Source organism: Triturus cristatus, chromosome 6, assembly GCF_964204655.1.
Source record: "Triturus cristatus chromosome 6, aTriCri1.1, whole genome shotgun sequence".
NCBI classification, from domain to species: domain Eukaryota; kingdom Metazoa; phylum Chordata; class Amphibia; order Caudata; family Salamandridae; genus Triturus; species Triturus cristatus.
This window is the reverse complement of record NC_140589.1, coordinates 1,847,001,387-1,847,018,845: the sequence shown is the minus strand read 5'-3', so window position 1 is coordinate 1,847,018,845 and position 17,459 is coordinate 1,847,001,387. Positions and strand designations below refer to the sequence as shown.

At 52.4% G+C, this 17,459-nt stretch overlaps 1 protein-coding gene across 4 annotated transcripts in view; it reads left to right on the top strand.

Annotated features, from left to right (window-relative positions):
* The window catches only part of FNDC4 (fibronectin type III domain containing 4), a 677,214-nt gene that overhangs the window by 153,947 nt on the left and 505,808 nt on the right, over positions 1 to 17,459 (top strand). Inside the window, exon 2 of one of the 4 annotated variants that reach the window (XM_085613312.1) lies at positions 16,828 to 16,907. The exons of the other annotated variants lie outside the window; for them this stretch is intronic. The gene's annotated coding sequence lies outside the window, so the exon portion shown is untranslated. The remainder of the gene's footprint in view (positions 1 to 16,827; positions 16,908 to 17,459) is intronic. 4 annotated transcript variants of the gene reach the window in all.

The following is a 17,459-nucleotide window of genomic DNA, read 5'->3' as shown; positions in this document are numbered from 1 at the left end:
TGGGGTAGTAACTCTGAGTCCTCTAGGCCAGGCTGCACTACGACCGGCTCTGGGGAAGTGTGGCACTCTGCAACGTCTGGGGTGGTAACTCTGAGTCCTCTAGGCCAGGCTGCACTACTTCCGGCTCTGGGGCAGTGTGGCGCTCTAGAACGTCTGGGGTAGTAATTCTGAGTCTTCTAGGCCAGGCTGCACTACAACTTGTTCTGGGGCAGTGTGGCGCTCTGGAACGTCTGGGGTAGTAATTCTGAGTCCTCTAGGCCAGGCTGCACTACAACCGGCTCTGGGGCAGTGTGGCGCTCTGGAACGTCTGGGGTAGTAACTCTGAGTCCTCTAGGCCAGGCTGCACTACGACCGGCTCTGGGGCAGTGTGGCGCTCTGGAACGTCTGGGGTAGTAACTCTGAGTCCTCTAGGCCAGGCTGCACTACGACCGGCTCTGGGGCAGTGTGGCGCTCTGGAACGTCTGGGGTAGTAACTCTGAGTCCCTTAGGCCAGGCTGCACTACGACCGGCTCTGGGGCAGTGTGGCGCTCTGCAACGTCAGGGGTAGTAACTCTGAGTCCTCTAGGCCAGGCTGCACTACGACCGGCTCTGGGGCAGTGTGGCGCTCTGCAACGTCTGGGGTAGTAACTCTAAGTCCTCTAGGTCAGGCTGCACTACGACTGGTTCTGGGGCAGTGTGGCACTCTGCAACATCTGGGGTAGTAACTCTGAGTCCTCTAGGCCAGGCTGCACCATGACCGGCTCTGGGGCAGTGTGGCGCTCTGCAACGTCTGGGGTAGTCGGCCAGGCTGCACTACGACCGGCTCTGGGGCAGTGTGGCGCTCTGGAACGTCAGGGGTAGTAACTCTGAATCCTCTAGGCCAGGCTGCACTACGACTGGCTCTGGGGCAGTGTGGCGCTCTGGAACGTCTGGGGTAGTAACTCTGAGTCCTCTAGGCCAGGCTGCACTACGACTGGTTCTGGGGCAGTGTGGTGCTCTGCAACGTCAGGGGTAGTAACTCTAAGTCCTCTAGGCCAGGCTGCACTACGACCGGCTCTGGGGCAGTGTGGCGCTCTGGAACGTCAGGGGTAGTAACTCTGAGTCCTCTAGGCCAGGCTGCACTACGACCGGTTCTGGGGCAGTGTGGCGCTCTGGAACGTCAGGGGTAGTAACTCTGAGTCTTCTATGCCAGGCTGCACTTCTACCGGTTCTGGGGCAGTGTGGTGCTCTGGAACGTCAGGGGTAGTAACTCTGAGTCCTCTAGGGCAGGCTGCACTACGACCTGCTCTGGGGCAGTGTGGTGCTCTGGAACGTCTGGGGTAGTAACTCTGAGTCTTCTAGGCCAGGCTGCACTACGACCGGCTCTGGGGCAGTGTGGCGCTCTGGAACGTCTGGGGTAGTAACTCTAAGTCCTCTAGGCCAGGCTGCACTACGGCCTGCTCTGGGGCAGTGTGGCGCTCTGGAACGTCTGGGGTAGTAACTCTGAGTCCTCTAGGCCAGGCTGCACTACGACTGGCTCTAGGGCAGTGTGGCGCTCTGGAACGTCTGGGGTAGTAACTCTGAGTCCTCTAGGCAGGGCTGCACTACGACCTGCTCTGGGGCAGTGTGGCGCTCTGGAACGTCTGGGGTAGTAACTCTGAGTCCTCTAGGCCAGGCTGCACTACTTCCGGCTCTGGGGCAGAGTGGCGCTCTGCAACGTCTGGGGTAGTAACTCTGAGTCCTCTAGGCCAGGCTGCACTACGACCGGCTCTGGGGCAGTGTGGCGCTCTGGAACGTCTGGGGTAGTAACTCTGAGTCCTCTAGGCCAGGCTGCACTACGACTGGTTCTGGGGCAGTGTGGCGCTCTGGAACGTCTGGGGTAGTAACTCTGAGTCGTCTAGGCAGGGCTGCACTACGACCGGCTCTGGGGCAGTGTGGCGCTCTGGAACGTCAGGGGTACTAACTCTGAGTCCTCTTGGCCAGGCTGCACTACGACCGGCTCTAGGGCAGTGTGGCGCTCTGGAACGTCTGGGGTAGTAACTCTGAGTCCTCTATGCCAAGCTGCACTACGACCGGCTCTGGGGCAGTGTGGCGCTCTGGAACGTCAGGGGTACTAACTCTGAGTCCTCTAGGCCAGCTTGCACTACGACCGGTTCTGGGGCAGTGTGGCGCTCTGGAACGTCAGGGGTAGTAACTCTGAGTCCTCTAGGCCAGGCTGCACTAGGACCGGCTCTGGGGCAGTGTGGCGCTCTGCACGTCTGGGGTAGTAACTCTGAGTCCTCTAGGCAAGGCTGCACTACGATCGGCTCTGGGGCAATGTGGCGCTCTGGAACGTCTGGGGTAGAGTCCTAAAGGCCAGGCTGCACTACGACCGGCTCTGGGGCAGTGTGGCACTCTGGAACGTCTGGGGTAGTAACTCTGAGTCCTCTAGGCCAGGCTGCACTACGACCACTTTCTAGGTGACACCCAGGCAGTGCTTAATTTGAACCGGTGGTTTCCTGAGCTCAGCACCGTCACTTGAATGTCAGCACCGGCTCTAGTGACAGTCCACCAGATGGTGGCATTGACTGTCTAATTTTGAGATGAGAGAAAGAACTGTGTTTATTAACTTAATACACATTAAAAATGAATATGCTGCTTTTGCTATTATTATTGCCTCGGGTGCCCTGGAATAATCCTAATTGTCACACAAATAGATTGCGATGTTTAGTAGTTGTGTTGGTACTGTTATTGGCAGTGCTGGCAGGGGCAATGGGCGGGGCAGGCTGCAGTGGCTTTTCGAGAAGGGCCCTGGCACCTACTTTTTTACTAATGAAGGACTTCACCCAGGCAATGCCCCTCTCAGTAGCTTAGTTGTCCATGCACCTGCATCAGTGATAGGGTGCAGGGGCAAAGGCCCGCCTCTGCCTGGGTCACAGCCCGATGCAAATACCAGAATCTCTCCCTGACCTCGTGCATCATGTGGTGGACATTACAGAGGAGGACGTGCAAGCATCTGTGGCCCTTTCTGTAATATGTGTGTGCTCAAAAAGCAGGAACACACAGCTCTCGCTTCCACCAGCCCCCACCCAGGCACTTTCTGGGTGCCCCTTGTTGGTGGTCTGCCTTGTGTGCAGTTAGTGCCTAACTGAGAGCTGGGTGAGTGTCTAGGAGCATTCTCGTGCCAATCCTTGGGTTGCTCAGTGAGACAGCCTCCCTAGGCTATTAAATTAATACCCCCCCCCTCCATAGTTCACAGAAGCACAGCTCTTTAAGGGGTGTCCATGACACCCTTCTTGTGCTCTGCTAAGGTGCTGCTAGTACATACACAGTAGCACTTTTGTCGTTGACCTCAGAAGAATGAATTAACGCTGCTGACATGAAGGACAGCAGCATTAGGTGACACGTCCACCGCTGTGCACTTCCGCCGGATGTCCTAGCAGCCCCGCAGCTGGACCCTGAGCCATGCTTCACAGAGCAGGACTTCGACAACAGCTGTCTCTCGGTGGGCCGCGTGCACTGCTCCAAAGAGGCACGCAGGAGGACATCAGACCACCTGAAAAAAGTAGTCAATTTTTTATTCATCTTCGCAAGTTCGGACACCCTGTTTTACAGCTATTTTTGGTTTTATTCCACCAAAAAAGAAAAGTTACATAACACTTAAAAATAGTTTTAAAAAGCAACCAACAATTCTTTTTAGAACGAGTAATATTGCTACAAAAATAGATATTTTTCTCTTGTTTGTCATGTCCGTCCCTAAATGTCAAAAGTGCAGTATAGGTACTTTTTGCAAACCAATTATATTTATGGCTGTGCGCAGTGGGGGTTGGCAGCAGACCTGTACCCAACAATGTGGGGGGGAGGGCCAACACCCACCCACCCATAGAGCGAGCAATCCCCGTTGCGCACGGTTGCTCAACCTTCCACAGGTTGGCCAACTTCCCTGCCCCTAGAAATGTATGCAGTGAGGGTTTCCAACCCCCACTGTACACAGCCTCCTGCTGTACGCAGCGGGCCTAGCCGCAGGGCCTGAACCCAACCCCCGCATGGAGCAGCCAACAATGTATACAGCCTTCAGCTGTACGCAGCGGGGCTAGCCGCAGGGCCTGAACCCAACCCCCATATGGAACGGCCAACACTGTACAAGGCCTTTAGCTGTACGCAGTGGGCCCTAGCCGCAGGGCCTGAACCCAACCCCCATATGGAAGGGCCAACACTGTACACGGCCTTCAGCTGTACGCAGCGGGCCCTAGCCGCAGGGCCTGAACCCAACCCCCATATGGAATGGCCAACACTGTACACGGCCTTCAGCTGTACGCAGCGGGCCCTAGCCGCAGGGCCTGAACCCAACCCCCATATGGAATGGCCAACACTGTACACGGCCTTCAGCTGTACGCAGCGGGCCCTAGCCGCAGGGCCTGAACCCAACCCCCATATGGAACAGCCAACATTGTATGAAATGAAAAAATTCCACCATCATTCTAAAACAGTGTATATATGCTGGCATGTAAGTACTGGGTGCAGTGTACTCCTACTATGCGTTCCCAACCCCCATATGGAACGGCCAACACTGTACACGGCCTTCAGCTGTACGCAGCGCGCCCTAGCCACCGGGCCTGAACCCAACCCCCATATGGAACGGCCAACACTGTACACGGCCATCAGCTGTACGCAGCAGGCCCTAGCCACCGGGCCTGAACCCAACCCCTATATGGAATGGCCAACACTGTACACGGTCTTCAGCTGTACGCAGCAGGCCCTAGCCACCGGGCTTGAACCCAACCCCTATATGGAAGGGCCACAACTGTACACGACCTTCAGCTGTACGCAGCAGGCCCTAGCCACCGGGCCTGAACCCAACCCCCATATGGAACAGCCAACACTGTACACGGCCTTCAGCTGTATGCAGCGAGCCCTAGCCGCAGGGCCTGAACCCAACCCCCATATGGAACGGCCAACACTGTACACGGCCTTCAGCTGTACGCAGCGGGCCCTAGCCGCAGGGCCTGAACCCAACCCCAATATGGAACGGCCAACATTGTATGAAATGAAAAAATTCCACCATCATTCTAAAACAGTGTATATATGCTGGCATGTAAGTACTGGGTGCAGTGTACTCCTACTATGCGTTCCCAACCCCCATATGGAACGGCCAACACTGTACACGGCCTTCAGCTGTACGCAGCGCGCCCTAGCCACCGGGCCTGAACCCAACCCCCATATGGAACGGCCAACACTGTACACGGCCTTCAGTTGTACGCAGCAGGCCCTAGCCACCGGGCCTTAACCCAACCCCTATATGGAATGGCCAACACTGTACACGGCCTTCAGCTGTACGCAGCGGGCCCTAGCCGCAGGGCCTGAACCCAACCACCATATGGAAGGGCCACAACTGTACACGACCTTCAGCTGTACGCAGCAGGCCCTAGCCACCGGGCCTGAACCCAACCCCCATATGGAACAGCCAACACTGTACACGGCCTTCAGCTGTACGCAGCGGGGCTAGCCGCAGGGCCTGAACCCAACCCCCATATGGAACGGCCAACACTGTACACGGCCTTCAGCTCTACGCAGCGGGCCCTAGCCGCAGGGCCTGAACCCAACCCCAATATGGAACGGCCAACATTGTATGAAATGAAAAAATTCCACCATCATTCTAAAACAGTGTATATATGCTGGCATGTAAGTACTGGGTGCAGTGTACTCCTACTATGCGTTCCCTAACCTAGTTGCCTAGGGTGGGTCTTCTTCCAAGAATCCCCTGTTTCATGATCTAACCCCCCCATTACCTGAAGGCAAGGTATGTAGGTGCCCGTCTTGGTCACAAGCTGGAATTCCCTTCTCGCAGAGGGCAAACAGGAATCAGCTGAGCTGATACTCCGAATCAGCGACGATCTCGCAATGACAGCAGAGTGCCCCTTATCGCTTGGCTGAGGTGTGCGACTAAAGACTCTTCTTTGATACAGGCCGGCCTCCCAGACAGCTGTGTTAGATGCAGCAGTAGACACAAACATCCTCTTGAGGCCTCCCTGGGATGCAGGTGTTTCATGGTTGGAGCTGATTGCCGGAGATTGGTGCTCAGAGCTGGGGCTAATGAAGGGTGGAAATCACCCTGTAGTATCTCCTACTCTGAGCACTGATCATCAGTCGGGGTGGGTCGATGAAGGCCAAAGGTATAACTCCATGTGGGTGCCAACGGGCAGTGGCGGGTAGTAGCCCTTGGTTGGAGGCGAGGTGAATAGCCAAGGGGGGGGCAGAGGACCACTGTTTTCTGATGGTGCGGGTGGGAACATACTCCAGACATTGACAGTAGTGTGAGGTGATCTGAGTGATTGCAGAGCTGCCAACACACACGGTGCCCCTGTGTGATACACAATATCAGCTTCCTTCGCACAGTCACCCTGTGAGGAGCCCATATTACATGGTGGCAGGGAAAACGAGTGGAAAACCACTGTAAACAGCTCGTTTTCATTGGCTTTGAACTGCTGACGCCCATTAAGGGGTGTGAAAACATCCCAGGACTCGGGCACTAGGCTCAGCAAGCTTTTGTTCTTTTTCTTTGGGAGAGGGGGTTTGGGGCGGAGCTGGGGCTACTGTTCTGTGTTAGTGAGGGAAGCTTGCACTGCTGCTGCCTGTGTGTGCCTGTTCTGCAAACGTGAAGCAAGCTTGCAGTGCTTCTATCTGTGCTGTTACTGTTCTGTGTTAGTGAGGGAAGCTTGCACTGCTGCTGCCTGTGTGTAACTGTTCTGCAAACGTGAAGCAAGCTTGCAGTGCTTCTATCTGTGCTGTTACTGTTCTGTGTTAGTGAAGGAAGCTTGCACTTCTGCTGCCTATGTGTAACTGTTCTGCAAACGTGAAGCAAGCTTGCAGTGCTTATATATGTCCTGTTACTGTTCTGTGTTAGTGAAGGAAGCTTGCACTGCTGCTGCGTGTGTGTAACTGTTCTGCAAACGTGAAGCAAGCTTGCAGTGCTTATATATGTCCTGTTACTGTTCTGTGTTAGTGACAAAGCTTGCACTGCTGCTGCCTGTGTGTAACTGTTCTGCAAACGTGAAGCAAGCTTGCAGTGCTTATATATGTCCTGTTACTGTACTGTGTTAGTGAGGGAAGCTTGCACTGCTGCTGCCTGTGTGTAACTGTTCTGCATTTGTGAGGTAAGCTTGCAGTGCTTATATCTGTGCTATTATGGTTCTGTGTGAGTGAGGGAAGCTTGCACTGCTGCTACCTGTGTTGTAACTGTTCTGTGTATGTGAGGGAAACTTGCAGTGCTTATATCTGTGCTGTTACAGTTCTGTGTGAGTGAGGGAAGCTTGCACTGCTGCTGCCTGTGTTGTAACTGTTCAATGGGTATGTGAGGGAAGCTTGCTGTGCTTATATCTATGTTGTTATGGTTCTGTGTGAGTGAGGGAAGCTTGCCCTGCTGCTGCCTGTGTTGTAACTGTTCTGTGTATGTGAGGGAAGCTTGCTGTGCTTATATTTGTGCTGTTACGGTTCTGTGTGAGTGAGGGAATCCTGCATTGCTGCTGCCTGTGTTGTACATACACTGCTTCTTTGAAGTTAGATTGCACAGCCTGCATTCCCATAAGGTTGCTGCCATGCACGTCACTGACATGTCCATCACTAAGGTCAAAGTAGCCTTCAAGCACCAGCACATGGGCCCCAGGTGTAGGGACGGCTTCCTCTCCCTACCCTGCCCTACATTTTATTGTTTGCATTGTTGTTGATCCCAATTGTCTCCTTTCTCCTTTCCTCTGTTCCAGAACCATTGCCATGTGATGTTGGAAAAGTTGGTTTGTGCCACTTTTTATTCCCTTGCATAGTTCTCATGCTGCATGTTTTATCGGCTGACTGGCCTTGTTCCACATATTTTGTGCTCTATGTTCTTTACACAGTTGTCTTGTTTTGTAGGTACCTTGTTGCATTTTATGTTGGGTTTTCTTGATGGACTTTTTAGGTCTGCTCACATTCATCACCCAGTCACTGACTGTAATTATGATTCTTGATGCATGGGGTTCAGTGACAGACAGAGAGTAGATAGACATTATCCACTCACTTATTCATAAATAATTTCATTCATGCACTCGCCCAGCGATTTACACATCTATAGATTCACTCATCCATTTAACCATCTGTGCACATGCTCGTCTTCATTCATCCATCTGTACATCATCCATTCATCATTCCAAGCACTCAGGGCCATATGTAGGAAGCCAAATACCAGTCGGTAACGGCCGATTTTCGGTAAATATCCCGTTACTGACCGGTATTTAGGCTTTTGGTATGTAGGGGGCATATTTCAGGATTCGGTAATTTACCGAATCGGTAAAATTACCGAATCGGTAATTTTACCGATTCGGTAAATACTGAATCCTGAAATGATATGTAGGGGGAGTGTCTCGTTGGTGTGGGGATTTGTTATTTACCACCCACTAAAAGTTGGTGGTAAATGACGATTAGCTGTAAAAAAGCATTTTTGTGCAATTTGAAGTGTGCAATGTGGCAGACATACATGCCCTTAGTGCATGTATGTGCGCCACATGTGCACACATGGACGAATCAGGGGTGCAACAGGGTGTCAATGTGACACCCTGCCACCCATGATGATGCCTCCCCCATTACCGATTCGGTATTTACCGATTCGGTATTTACCGATTCGGTAATGGCAACTGGCTTCCCATTCATTCCTATGGGCCTCCAGGCCCATAGGAATGAATGGGAAGCCAGTTGCCATTACCGATTCGGTAAATACCGATTCTAAAATACCGACATTTACCGAATCGGTAATAATTTACCTACATTACATTTACCGATTCATAAATACCGAATCGGTAAAATTCGGTATTTAAGAATCGGTAAATGTAATTTACCTACATATGGCCCTCAGTCTCTCAAATAGTCATCAGTCCTTTCACTCACTCATCCACCCACTCCGTGACTTATTCTCACATTCTTCCACTCACCCATCCACACACGCACAAACATTCACCAATCAATGAAGAATCACTTCCATTTATAAAATAAGGTCAGACCTCTTGGCTTTGCCAGTGCTTTTTATACAAATCACATTAAAACGTCACCACTGTGAAACACGGGCTTTGATTCCACTGGTGGATGTGGGAGGCCATTGATACCTGTGTTATTGGTAGATCTGTTTTAAGTCGTGGACGGACATTGAGAATAGTTTGCTGTTGTTTGGGCTCCAGCCTGAAGTCCAGGCCCCTCTGCCAGGGGCAGGGGTATCATGATGGTGTCAGGAATGACCATCAATAACCATTGCTCCTCTAGCCTGAGATCACTCTAATGATTACACATGAGTCACCTGACTCATGTTCACCAACCCACCACTAGAAACTGGAGGAAATGCTTCAGAGTTACCTAAGAGCATAAGACTACCCTAGTAACTAAACGATTTACTCCAATAATTCATAACCACTGATTAACCACTAACTTTGGGTTACGGAGTAGCATGCTACCCGCCATAACACGCTGCAATGCCTGACAGGGGTGTAAGCGCTCTCTAGATACAATTACAACACCATGGGGCATATTCACAAGGAGTCATCTCCGATTTATCTCCACCTGAATGCATCAAAAGTGGAGATAGATCTAACACCCCATTCACAAGCTGGTGCAAACAGCAGACATCACCAGTATTCCTGCGATAACTGCCCCAAAATTTATCACCACGGCGGACACCACCAACTAACCAGAATGAGATGCAGAGTAGGAGTTCCCGTGTAAAAACACACGAAAAAACCACAACACCACTTTCACAACGAACTGACAGATCTGCGAAGCGAACCAAAAAAAGGCGATAAGCCACGGTAGCTGCAGGTATTTAACAACTGCCTCAAGCAGGTGTAAAGACGGACGACTACCTGCAGTAGGCAATGGAGCCCCACACACAGCCACACCCGAAGAACAAACAAAGCCATGGAGCTACTCATCATGCAGCTCGGAGCCCCGACAGGGCCACAACACCCACCGCCACCACCGCCAGGACCGCCATCCCCCCAGGACATGGACCCGACCCCCCCCCCCAGACCACCAGTGAGGCAGCGCAGAGTAAGACAGCGGACCTACCAAAAACGCACCAGTCTCACAGACCTAATGCCCGAGGAAGTCATTGCCCACTACAGGCTCAAAAGGGCAACCATCATCCGCATTATGACCCACATCGCCCACAGGCTGACGGTCCCAACACAGCGGAGAAGCAACATCCCTCCGCAGACAAAGCTGCTGGCTGTGCTGCACCTGTTGGCCTCTGGTACCTTCCAACCAACAATTGCCAGAGTCGGAGGGGTCTCACAGCCAGCCCTATCAAAGTTCATCACACCTGTCCTGGATGCCATCCTCAGCTTCATACCCTAGTACCTTCACTTTCCCAACACTGCGCAGGAACAGCTGGAGACAAAGCAAGGCTTCTACGCCATAGCCGTATTTCCGGCCGTGTTGGGGGCAATCGACTGCACACATGTCCCACTTGTGCCCCCTACGGATTCTGCACACCACTAACGCAACAGAAAGCATCAGCATTCCATCAATGTGCAGGCAACAGTGGACCACCAGGGACTCTTCACCAATGTCCTCGCCAACTACCCAGGCAGTGTGCATGATTCCTTCATCTTCCGACAGTCCATCATCAACCAGCTCTTCCAGGATGGCACATATGGAACGGGACTGCTCATTGGTAAGTGCCAAATCAACACATCACACACCCCAAAGCCACCAACACACAACGCACAACTGTGGGAATGCACATGTGACCAAACCACATACAACATGTCAAACTACACGACCACCTACCAGACATGACTACACCACTCCATGGTCATCCTGGGCTACCCCTGCACCCAATATAGACATTTCATGGCACCACAGCCACACAACAGCTGAATGTGTGGAGATGCAGAATGCAGCCATGTGCGAGGATGCAAGTTACCCGTGAGTGTGAATGTACACAACGAGAAGTGAGGTGTGGATGTGCAGGACAGACATGGGAATGCAAACAACTGATCTGTCCATGCAGACCACAACTGCTGGTGACTGGAGAGTCGTGAGCAGTGGATGCAACCATATCACCCCAGGCCGTGGGACAGATAGCAGAAGTGTCGCACGCTGCATCCCCCCCTGTGTGCGTGAGCGTAGTGTGTTGGCCCTGAGTACAACAAGGCTGCGCAGGGGTACGGTGACAAACCCCGTTGCACAGGGCGTGGTCCACTCCCGGGAAGGCAATTGTCACTGACAGTGTGGTGCTGTGCGGCCTGCCACGAGGCCGATGCCGTGAGCAGCGGGGCCTGCGACCCTGTGCGCCTGCTGCACCCCAGGACGCCGATGCACAGACCAGGCCTGCTCACCCCAGTGCCGCACTGCTCACCTGCCGACACATCGTGTGTCAAAGAGGGCCCAACACGTGCCGGTGCAAGCACCAAGCCCCAGTCGCATGACCTCTGCAGCCTCCATAGACCATCGCTGGCCCCCCGACGCTGGTCCACATCACTCCTTACTAATTTACATGCTCCACCCGCGTCCTCTTTGGCCCAGTAGGTCCCACATGTGGAACAGTGTCCTGAGTCCTGGGTGGCAGTGACCCCAAGTCCGTGGCAGCGGCCACAGCACACGACTCCCTTCGATCAGTGAGGCATAATCCCATATCACAGGCCTGCGACACTTGGTGCCACTAACCCTGTGCACCATGAGTGACTGTCATCCTCCGGCGGTACATCGTTGGTGTCTGAGCCTGTGGCCTGGGGGTTGTCATCAGCAACGGACAGGTATGGACTTGGTGTCTGGCCTGGGTCTGTGTCATTCATATCCGCCATGTTGCCCGACACAGCTGGCATGTGCCCTCTGCATCATGCCCTGGGGTAGGCCTCCCATTCTCCCCCGAGACACTCCGCAGAAGGCACCCATGACACATGTGAGGCCCTGCTCTGCCCTCATGACCCTACCCCAGTCTGCCGCAGGTCAGCGTCCCGTGGTGGTAGGCCCGTGTCGGCCGCTGTGCATCCGGGGCCACTAGCCCTGTGTGACTCGAGTCATTCCCCCTTGTTGTACTGACATTGCATTTCTGAGGGCCTGATGACTGTTGGAGCTGTTGCCAGCACCAGCTACTCCTGAGGGCTGGCTTACACTCACCCCACACACAGCCAGCACAGGTGTCACTGGATTAGTGGGCCTGCCATCACATCCTGCCGACCAAGTATTGACTCTTTTCTCCCTGAACTGTCACAGGTGATTAAGGATATGCACTCTGCCCTTGGATGATGACACCCCTCCGAGACCCGAACACACCCGCCCAGAGGCAGTACAATGCAGCCCACATACGCACCAGGGGCATCGTTGAACACACATTTGGAGTGTTGAAGTCACGTTTCAGGTGCCTGGACGGCACAGGTGGAAAGCTCCTGTACAGCCAGGACATCGTGTGCAAGATGATCGTTGCATGTTGTGTGTTGCACAACATCTGTGTTCGCACCAATGCCCCATGGATCCCAGTTCCAGAGGTACCGGACGATGATGGTGATGATAGGGCAGGTGGCCCACATCGCACTGCAGATGCGGCAGGAATGGCCCGTAGGAACTCCATCATTGACACTTACTTCTCATGAGCACGTCACATTGTGGCCATCCATGGCAATCATGGAACAGTAGAAGATGTCTAATTGCACTGCATGTGTGATTAAAACATATTTGCAGGTTACAGGTTGTAGTTGTACATTGTCATGTTACATTTTCCTGTGGTTTCAGATGTGATTTGCCAGCTTGTGCACATTTGCGGATCCAGTTGTGTCCTGTGTTCAGTTGTGGAGAGGTTGCTGTTTGTACCGGGATGTTGTCAATGTCGAGGTGCACTTCTGCTTATGTGCGTATGCTGCACGGTGGGTAAGTCGCTCCTGCTGCTCCGATATGTCTGCCACTGGTCTCTTTCATGCGGTGTGCCTGTCGGTTCTGTTCTTCCACAGTGCTTGGATGTTGTGGTGTACATGTTGTCCCCTGCGGTCGGTCAGGGTGCATCCGTGGTACTCCGCTGTTGATGTGTTTTGTTCTGTGGCATTTTCCGTATGCTGTTCTTGTGCTTTTTCCCACATTGCGCGTGAGTATTGCTGCCCTCGTGCTGGTTGTCACTGTTTTCTTATCACGCTTTGGCCCATCACAGGTTTTTTCGCGTTGGGGTTTTTATCTCAGTCGAGGTGTTTGTATCGCGGGCATTGGCAGTGGTTTCGGCAAACTATCGCATGGGGCTGCCTTGTTGTGAATTCCACGTTGACACAGGGTTATTTTCCCGCGATAGGCTGCGATGTTGAGCGTTGCATTGAGCTACTGTTGCGGTTGTTATCACACGTTCTTGTGAATATACCCCCAAGTGTCATACTCTGTGCAGCTCTACCCTGCAAGGTTCACCCAGGCTTGCTGAATAACAGGCTGGGTGACTCTCTCACTGGTACCCTGGATAACACGCCTTTTACCCCCCTTGGAATTATAAAAATCCGAGTTATCATTAGGGATTTCCGCACCTCATCACTGCCGCAAAGGCATTAACCTACCATGCTCCCTTGCGGGCTCGCGGTGTCATGTTTTTACATGGCTGCGGTCCTCCCTTCTCTTATCAATAACTCCCTTGGTCCCCACCCGGGCTGGGGCAGTCGTTACCTAATCATTGAAAGTGAATCTTTCCTATCACAGCTGAACACACCGGAGCCCTCTCTGCTGAAGGGAGAGTGTTATTTTTATCACTCGGTCCCCATCCCCTTGGAATTCACTAATTAAAACACAGCTCTGACGCCATTTAATCAGGTTATAGCTGTTTCTGAACGAGCAGCGCTTCAGGGCGCACACTATCTCAGTCTTCAGGCACTAAGTGGGGCTCGGGTGGGGAGGAGCAGAGCTCCATGCCTTGGCGCCATGGGGGGACCTTGAGTGGGAAGCAGGGCTGGACAGGCCCTTCATTCCACCGGGCATTTCCCTGGTTGTCTGGAGCCCTGTGGGGCTGCTTTGAACACCAGGGCTGCTCCTGATGCCTCTGTCACTTTCTGGAGCTCCCGGGGTTAATTGCAGCAGGGGGTGGAGGGGGGGAGAGCTTCCAACGAGAGAGAAAGAAAGAGAGGCAGAGTGTAGAGAGCAAGCGACCAGAGAGAGGGGATAAGAACAGAGAGATTGGATTGGTGGAAAGAGAGAGATTGTGTGAGGAGAGCAAGGCAGAGCCTGTCTGGTCTCTGGGGCAACGAGGCAGTGCCTGAGGGACCCGTCTGATAGGTCAGTGTGTGAGCCCGTTTTGTGTCTGTTTGTAAGTCTGTTTTATGGTCTGATGGGCTGTTTTTAGGTTTCTCCTATAGAGTGCATGCGCGGTCAGCGAAAGCTATTGTCCTTGGAAAAAAAAGCCAATTACTTACTTTTACTTACCATTGGTTGGCTCCCACAGCTCTGTTGTTTTCCTGCTTCCCATTGGTCAGCTGCTCCTCCTGCTGTCCACCTGTCTCTTGGGCTTTGGAGTTTTCTGGGTCTTTGCTCCCTGCCTCGGAGCATAGACCAAGTACTGCTTCCTGTGGAAAGTGTCCTTTCACTTACCAGAAGGTACTCTTTTTTTTTTTTACTTACCGGCATGCACTGTGAGAGTCATGTTTTTTAGTCCTTCCCCTTCAACCCTGCCTCCTCCTGCACTCTGTGAAGTTATCCTTCCCGTACTCTGCGGTGCCAGCCTCCCCCTCCTCCATAGTGTCACCCTCCCCCATGTCACCTCCCGCTGCCTGTTTTCACCCAAATCCCCCGACACTCGTCCCGTTCGATAAGCAACTCCTCACCATCTTCGCCCTCCATCAATTTTTTTCCCACCTCGCCCTTCTCCTGCTGTCCACTTAGTTGATTCCCAACCCCTAAAACCCCCATGCTGTTTATTTTTTTAACATGTTGCACAGCCGCGGTCAGTGCTGGCTGCATCATGGTACTTTTTTTTTAGTTTAAGCCATGCTGCACAGCAGCTCAACGGCTGTGCAACATGTAAAAAAACAAAATTGACAAAGCCAGCAGATTTCGCATAGGTGAAACCTATTGGCTTTGTCAGTGCTTGTTAACTGTTGATATCCCAGACATTACCACAAACATTGGCTGCATCAAGTTCAAATCCATGCAGTTTCCCATACATGGCAAAACAGTTTTACAGCGAGTCTTTAAAAATAGCCCCAGTAGGGGAGAGGAAGTGGCGTTACGACCAGAACGGCCAAGTTTGGAACTGGGAAACCAGGTTCGAGTCTCAGTGTCACTCAAGATCCGGTGATTCTGGGCAAGTCGCTTAATCTCCTTGACCCTAAAAATGGGTGTGACCTTGTGTGATATAACTGGTGCTTATGCAAAGCGCTCCAATACCGTCAGGTTGAGTTTGTGCTGCATAAAACTGCAACAAAAAAAGAATTGCAAACATGGGCCACATTATTTGAGCCCCGACCCTGGATGAAGGTAGTGGGGCTAATCTAAGCACCCCTCGCCCCCCAGTCTGTCCCTGTGGGGGGTGTTCTCTGATGCCTGAAGTGGAGGGGGGTCGCCTAAGAGAAAGGGCATCATGTCCTGTGAGGGTTTGCAGAGAGGCAGAGATGATGGAGTTCCTGCAGCACGAGGAATGGTCTGTCCTTCCGTGGGCCTGTCCCAGTCGTGAGCATGTCCCAACCGTGGGCCTGTTCAAGTCATGAGCTTGTCCCAACCGTGGGCCTGTCCCAGTCGTGAGCATGTCCCAACCGTGGGCCTGTCCCAGTCGTGAGCATGTCCCAACCGTAGGTCTGTTCCAGTCGTGAGCCTGTCCCAACTGTGGGCCTGTCCCATTCGTGAGCATGTCCCAACCGTGGGCATGTCCCATTCGTGAGTATGTCCCAACCGTGGGCCTGTTCCAGTCGTGAGCATGTCCCAACCGTGGGCCTGTTCCAGTCGTGAGCATGCCCCAACCATGGGTCTGCTACAGTCAAGTCTCTTTCCCACCCATGCGTCTGGATCAGCCCAACCCTTGGACATGGCACAGCCATGGGCCCGTGCCAGCCTGAGCCTGTCCCAGTCATGATTCTCACAACCTTGTGTTGTGCCTGACCCAGTAATGGTGCAGTCTTTACCCTGGGACTGTCCCAGCCATGTCTCTGGGTCACTCTCACCCATAGGCATGGCCCAGTAGGCATGGCCCAGTCCAATGACTTTTGGGCCCCGGGCCGAGACATATTTTTGCACCACTTGTTAATGCTATTTTACTTATTTTTGGGGTCATGAGCAAAGCATAGTTTGGATCCCTGGTTCAGGGAAAACTCACACTTTGATACCCATTTTCTGCTTATTCAAGTACGTGTGATGCCAACAACCCTGATGATATATTAAACTTTCAGAAATGCAAACACAGCTGAATGGTCTGACTGCCCGTCTGCTGCTAGCCACATAGCACCCCAAGAAAGCTTGAGCGAGTATTGATGAAGTACTGATGAGTAAGTATTGATGAAGTACTGATGAGTGAGTATTGATGAAGTACTGATGAGCGAGTATTGATGAAGTACTGATGAGTGAGCATTGATGAAGCCATTTCTTACTGTTCTTGAAATCTGGTTTTCTTTGTCCTGCAATATTTAATTTGGAATTTAGTGTCCAACCCATGGCTGTTCCTCCACTTGTAGGAAAGACACAGTAAGGATGACTTGAATGCTTAGTGGTTTCATCCATCTTAGTAAAATAGGCCAGATCCATGTAGTGCTTCAAACCGTGATTTAATCCCCCCTCTCACAAATGGCAGTCTTTTCCAACAGTGAACCTCCAAGCACCAATCTGATAATGGACACCATTCCATCCTCGAAATCTGGTTTGATGGAACTTTTATCCTTTATTCTCTTTCTATTCCTTGTCTTTTCATGTTCTTTGTTTTTGTAGACCTTTCTGGCTAGAAAGCCACCTCTGAATCTGTGAGTAAGAGAAGCAGGACGGGGTGGAGACAGGAGAGGCACTGAGAGGTAAGGAGTTCAGTACAGTGAGAGGACTGAAGCCGAGGGCGGAGGGAGGGGCAGTGAGAGGTGAAGGAGAGAGGTAGGTGAGCATGGGTGTCAATTCACCGAAATGCCAGGGGTAGCGGAAGCGACATCACACCCTCTTTGACCTTCACTTTCACTCACACACACATACTGTTATCTCCTAAGTATTACATTTATATGTAATCAGCCTAGGTCTTCCTAGCTGCTCAGCCAGAGTGAGAGATGGTGATGGACTGTTGGTGTGACTGTGATGCATGGAATGCCTGGGTGCCTGTGTGGATGAGTGATGAACGTTGGAGAAGGGCTGAGCAGCTAGGCAGGCTGCTCCTGGTGGGGCTGGTACATGGCTAGTACCTGACTAGAGCTGGCTGAACTATGATTGATACTACCGTGACATGGAACCAATACAGAAGACATGAAATATACAACATGGCTACCAGAGTCTCTATATGTAGGGTACAACATTATTATTTTGGCGACGAGCGGACCTGGACTCAAGCGTCTTTAAGGATGGTACTGAAACCAAGAGAAACT